We start from the raw sequence: 6,000 nt of genomic DNA, 5'->3' as shown, positions 1-6,000 counted from the left end.
CAATGACCTGGGTCCTCGTGACCTAAGATGAGGATAAGCAGGTAGACATGAGCAGGGTGTTAAGGGGCCAAAGATTTGGCACATTGATAAGAAGAGAGGAGAATGTAGAGTCTTGCCCAAGGCCACAGGTGTGAAGCCTTGTGTCAAGGCCACAGAAGCAGAGCCCAGAACCAAGGACACCTCCAAAACTAACTGAGCCCCTTTGTAACATTGCCAAAAGCCCCCGATCCTCACCTAGAAGCTTCCTGAATCCAAACTAGGCAGAGATACCCACTCCAGTAAATACCCTATAGCACCCCAACCAATCACCTAATGCTACCTTTCAGCAGAAATTTTGTCTTGAGGCTGTAAAAATTGGCTATTAACTCACAAAAACTGTCCCTGGTCTGTCAGGAGTTGTCACCTGCTGCGCTCACAGTGCTCACTTTATCTCTGCTATTTGTTCTTGATAAACTCACTCCTATCTGCAGCATTCTATATCTGGAAATTCTTTTCCAACCTCTTTTAGGACTGCCACAACAGAAACCTCACCCAGAGGCCTTTCAGGCAGGGTTGCTCTAGCCCTGCATCTTATGGTACCTTAGGTCTGGACTGATGTCCTTACCTTTTTGGGTGCTGGTTATTCTACATGTTGGTGGAAACAACCAAGCTCTGTTGGACTGGAGCTGCCTTTCTGCAGGGGAGGGTGCTTTCACTACGTCCCAGCTTCGGCCACAGAGTCCCTCACCTACCCCAGGCTTCTCCCAATGCGTGTTTACAGCATCGTTCAGGTAGATGGACTCTACTTTGCAGCTTCAGAAAAGAACAACGTGTCCATCCATAAGCCACCTGGGTAAGCACAGGTCTCCCCTGAGCTGTCATTCCCTCTCCCCATCAACACCCACACCCCCAACTCCAATTTGTAGTGTGCAGATTATAGCTGACCTTTAGGGAGGGGAGCTGTAGGGGCTTTTGGCAATGTTATAAAACTTCTCTTTAGACCAGCTGTGTGATGTCTGGGGATGACACCAGGCCTAAGAGGCAGGCTCTTCCCCTAATAGTCTCAGAGTTCTTTGAGCCTCCCTTGCCCAGTTGTCAATGGAAATGAGAGATGAGAAGAGATGATCTCTTCCCTGCTCCACAGCTCTTGTCTGTGAGACAGAAACCTAATCTGTGTAATAAGGATGGAGCTCTGTGGATCCTCCCAGCTGTGTTAGGTGCTGAAGTGCTGGAAGAGTCTTGGGGTCACTGCCTTCGGACAACTAATCCCAGGTAAATTATATTTCGAGAACTATGTGATTACTGTAGCAAGGAGAGTAGCAGTGTGCAGATGGCTCTGAACTTTCTCCACTTCTGAGGATACTTGGGGAACTTTTTGTTCTTCTCTTACCTCGTCCACACTCTCTTTTGGAAAATAAATATATTTAAATGTGTAGCAGAAAGATCACTGGCTTTGGTGTGAGATTTGAATTTGAATCCAGCCTTCACTTATTCTTAGTGTAATATGGTCAAGATATTCAGTCTCGAGTCAGTTTTCCAACCTGTAATATAGAGGCAGAGAGCTTGGCTGGTGGCCGGCCAAGCAAGCAGCAGGTTGGCCTCGGGTCAGTTAGAAGGAGCAGTGAGGTCAGGGAGCTCTCCACTTCTGAATGTCCTCCATCCTTGACCCCAGCCTTCCCCAGACCTCCCAGTGGCTCCAGCAGGGCCTTTGCCCAGGCCCCTAGGTGGAATGCTGACTGGCATCCAGTGGCTGGTGTAGGTTTACATGGTCAATGAGGACCAGCAGTGACACAACCAAGGCACCATACATGTCATCCAGCTATGAGGAGGGGTTGAAGGGCATGTCTGTGCTAGACAGGGCCTGACAAAACGTGGTTCACTGGAGAAGGGAATGGCAAACCACTTCAGTATTCTTGCCTTCAGAACCCCATTAACTCAATGAAAAGACAGAAAGTACGACACTGGAAGATGAGCCGCCCAGGTCAGTAGGCCTCCAATATGCTACTGGGGAAGAGCAAAGAAGCAACGTCAGAAAAAATGAAGAGGCAGGGCCAAAGAGGAAACTTGGCTCAGTTACAAATGTGTCTGGTGGTGAAGGTAAAGTCCAGTGCTGTAAACAGGTTCTCATTGCATAGGAACCTGGAATGTTAAGTCCATGTATCAAGGTAAATTGGAAGTGGTCAAGCAGGAGATTGCAAGAGTGAACATCAACATTTTAGGAATCAATGAACTATAATGGACAGGAATTGGTGAATTTAATTCAGATGACCATTTTATCTACTACTGGGGGCGGGGGCAAGAATGCCTTAGAAGAAATGGAGTAGCCATCAAAGTCAACAAAAGAGTTTGAAATGTAGTACTTGGGTGCAATCTCAAAAACGACAGTTTGTTTCCAAGGCAAACCATTCAACATCAGAGTAATCCAAGACTATGCCACAACCGCTAATGGCAAAGAAGCCGAAGTTGAATAATTCTATCAAGACCTACAAGATCTTCTAGAACTAATAACCCCTTACCTACCTGCTGAGAAACCTGTATGCAGGTCAATGAAGAAACAATTAGAATAGGTCATGGAGCAACAGACTGGTTCAAAATTGGGACAGGGGTACATCAAGACTGTATATTTTCACCCTGCTTATTTGAGTTATATGCATAATATATGGTACAAAATGCCAAGCTGGGTGAATCAACCTGGAATCAAGACTGCCAGGAGAAATCTCAAGAACCTCAGATATGCAGATGATACCACTCTAGTGGCAGACAGTAAAGAAGAAATAAAGAGCCTCAGAATGAGGGTGAAAAAGGAGCATCATAGCACCCAGTCTCCTCAAAAAACGAAGTCTTGGTGCCCAGTTCCAACACTTCATGCAAATAAAAGAGGGAGAAATTGGAAACATTGACAAGTTTTATATTCTTGGGCTCTAAAGTCTCTGTGGATGATGACTGCAGCCACAAAATTAAAAGATGTTTGCTCCTTGGAGAAAGAGCTATGACAAACCTAGACAGTGTATTAAAAAGCACAGACATTACTTTGCCAACAAAGGCCTGTATAGTCAAAGCTATGGTTTTACCGCTAGTCAGGTATAGATGTGAGAGTTGGACAATAAAGAGGGCTGAGGACCCCAAAATTGATGCTTTCAAACTATGATGCTGGGGAAGACTCTTGACAGTCCCTTGGATAGCAAGGAGGTCAAACCTGTCAATTCTAAAGGAAATCCACCCTAAATATTCATTGGAAGGACTGATACTGAAACTGAAGTTCTAATACTTTGGCCACCTGATGTGAAGAACTGACTCATAGAAAAAGACCCTGATTCTGGGAAAGATGGAGAGCAAGAAGAGAGGGGGGTGACAGAGGATGAGATGGTTGGCTGGTATCACCGACTCAATGGCATGAGTTTGAGCAAACTCCTGGAGATAGCAAAGGACAGGGAAACCTGGTATGCTGCAGTTCATGGGGTCGAATGAGTAGGACATGACTTAACAACTAAACAAAACAATGTGATTATTGCAAGATCATAGGTGTGGAAGGCCAGAAGGTAGTTCTTGGGAGCCTGAAGTAAGGGGAAGGTGGTGCCATTTTGGCCTGGAGCTGGCAGAGGAGGCCCAATGCCTGTGGAAGACCCTTTGGCTCCATCTCTGGATTTCACCCTAATCCCAGCTTCAGTATACCATCTACCCTGTTCACACCTCATAATAGATTCAATACTTTCCCTTCTCTGCTCACAAAATTCTGGTGCAATTTGGACAGCTGACAAAATCCAAATAAGGTCTATTAATAGCAATGTTACTGGTCTGGGTTTGATTATTGTACTGTTTTTTGTAAGAGAATGTCTGCAACTTACTCTCAAAATATTTTAAAATTTGTGTCCTCATGTGTGTGTGTATGTAGAGAGTGAGAGATAGAGGGAGGATAATACAAATATAGTAAAATATTAACATTGGAAGACCTAGGCTAAATGTATATGGTAATTCTTTTTATTATTCTTGCCACTATTTTGTAAGTCTTAAATTATATAAAATAAAAATTTAAAAATTATTTTTATTTTAACAAATATTACTCAAGTTCACTTATCCAACATCTACACACACTTCTTGCCATTGCACTTTTTGAGGTTATATATGGCCTTAGGAACATGATTTCCCTGTTCAAAGGCTGATACCCAACTTGTCAACACTATACTGAATTCCTAGTACATACTAATCTCAAGGGGACCAGTCAGTCAGGTACTGAGGACATATGTTAATTAATTTGAACCCATTATATCATGGAAGAGTTAGTTAGCTTTATAATTTCTCTGCAATAAGTGAGTATTCTAGACATGGACTTACCTTCACTGCCTGCAGTACTTCTGTCAATACCACCATCTGTGATTTTACAGAACATTTCATCCATATTACAGAAATTTAATCCATGTGACATTTCATGAAGTATTGCTTCTGATCAAGGGATTATTTTAAACCCAAACAGTGTGGTGATTGGTTTATATCTGTGGAATTCACTGCTTTTATCATGCACTCCATCACTCAGAAATAAAAAATTGTCCTTATCCAATGGAATAATGACTATATTGAAGACAGTTATGCCACAAGTTGAGAGACAACACCTTTTGTGTTAGAGGTGCTGCCCTACAATATATGCTCTATGTCTTGAAGTAGCCACAAATATATATGAGGTCATCTAGTGGTTCAGTCAGAGAAGGCAACGGCAACCCACTCCAGTACTCTTGCCTGGAGAATCCCAGGGACGGAGGAGCCTGGTGGGTTGCTGTCTATGGGGTCGCACAGAGTCGGACACAACTGACACGACTTAGCAGCAGCAGCAGTGGCTCAGTGGTAAAGTATTCACCTGCAACGCAGGAGACGAAGATGTGGATTTGATCCCTGAGGATCAAAGGAAGAGCCCCTGGAGGAGGAAATAGCAACCCATTCCAGTATTCTTGCCTGGAGAATTCCATGAACAGAGGAGCCTGGTGGGCTACACTGCATGGGGTAGCAAAGAGTCGGATAGGACTGAGCATGCATGCATGCGATCAACAACCAGAATTTCTATGTCTAAGAACGGAAGAATGGAAGTTAGAGTTGCTCCTAAAGACCTATTCACAAAATGTTTTTGTTTCCTGAAACTTTGGACTCTACTGGGTTAGAAGTTTTTAGTATCTAAGGAAGGCATAGTCCTATCAGATTACTCAACAATGTCTCCATTGATTTGGAAGTTTAGATGGCCACCTGGTTATTTTGGAATCTCTGTGCCAGTAGACAAATAGGCAAAAATAGGGTCTTATTGAACTGGCTAGACAACTGATTTCTTTTCTTTTTCTTTTCAGAGTATTAGGATTTTATTTAAAATAAGAGATTTAGAGTTCCCTGTAGAAAGTAAAGGAAAAGATTCCCCTCCTTCTTTTTTCATGTACTTTAGAAATCCTAAAGTTGTTAGTAATTTCTTTACATTTCTTTGAAATGTAGATAAATCCTTTCAAGAACTAGATAGGTCTTTTGTCAGCTTTACAACCCAGAAATGCCTTTCTCAAAGACTAGAACCCATCTCTTTAAAATGCAAACATCAAGGCAGATAGCACCCCTAACTCCCATTTTCTGGGAAGTAGGGGTAAGAGTCTAACATCTGTGGGCACCTGGATCCAAGTTGTACAGCTACCTTCAGCCATAAAGAGATTAGAAGTTTGTTTTACCTCTATATAAAATCAATTAGCTAACCTATATTATCACCCCAATTACTGGATAAAATTAGTGACAAATGGTGTTGTCAAGTGCTAAGATGACTGATTTCAATCTTCAAGGGGAAGTAAGGTTGATCCTACATAATGGGGGCAGAAAGAAGTATGTCTGGAGACCAGGAGATCTTCTAGGGTAACTTATCATGCCCCAACATGGTTAAAGTTATTACACAGCTACAGCAGCCCCATAGAGACAAGGCTACCAATCTCTCAGACTCCACATAAATAAATGTTTGAATTATTCTTCTAGATCTAGAAATCCTCCAGCTGAAGTGCTCACTGGATA

This window comes from Moschus berezovskii, chromosome X, assembly GCF_049115385.1.
Source record: "Moschus berezovskii isolate FMDL1 chromosome X, NW_MosBer_1.0, whole genome shotgun sequence".
In the NCBI taxonomy this organism is placed as follows: Eukaryota; Metazoa; Chordata; class Mammalia; order Artiodactyla; family Moschidae; genus Moschus; species Moschus berezovskii.
The sequence above is the reverse complement of the archived record's forward strand: the minus strand, read 5'-3'. Positions refer to the sequence as shown.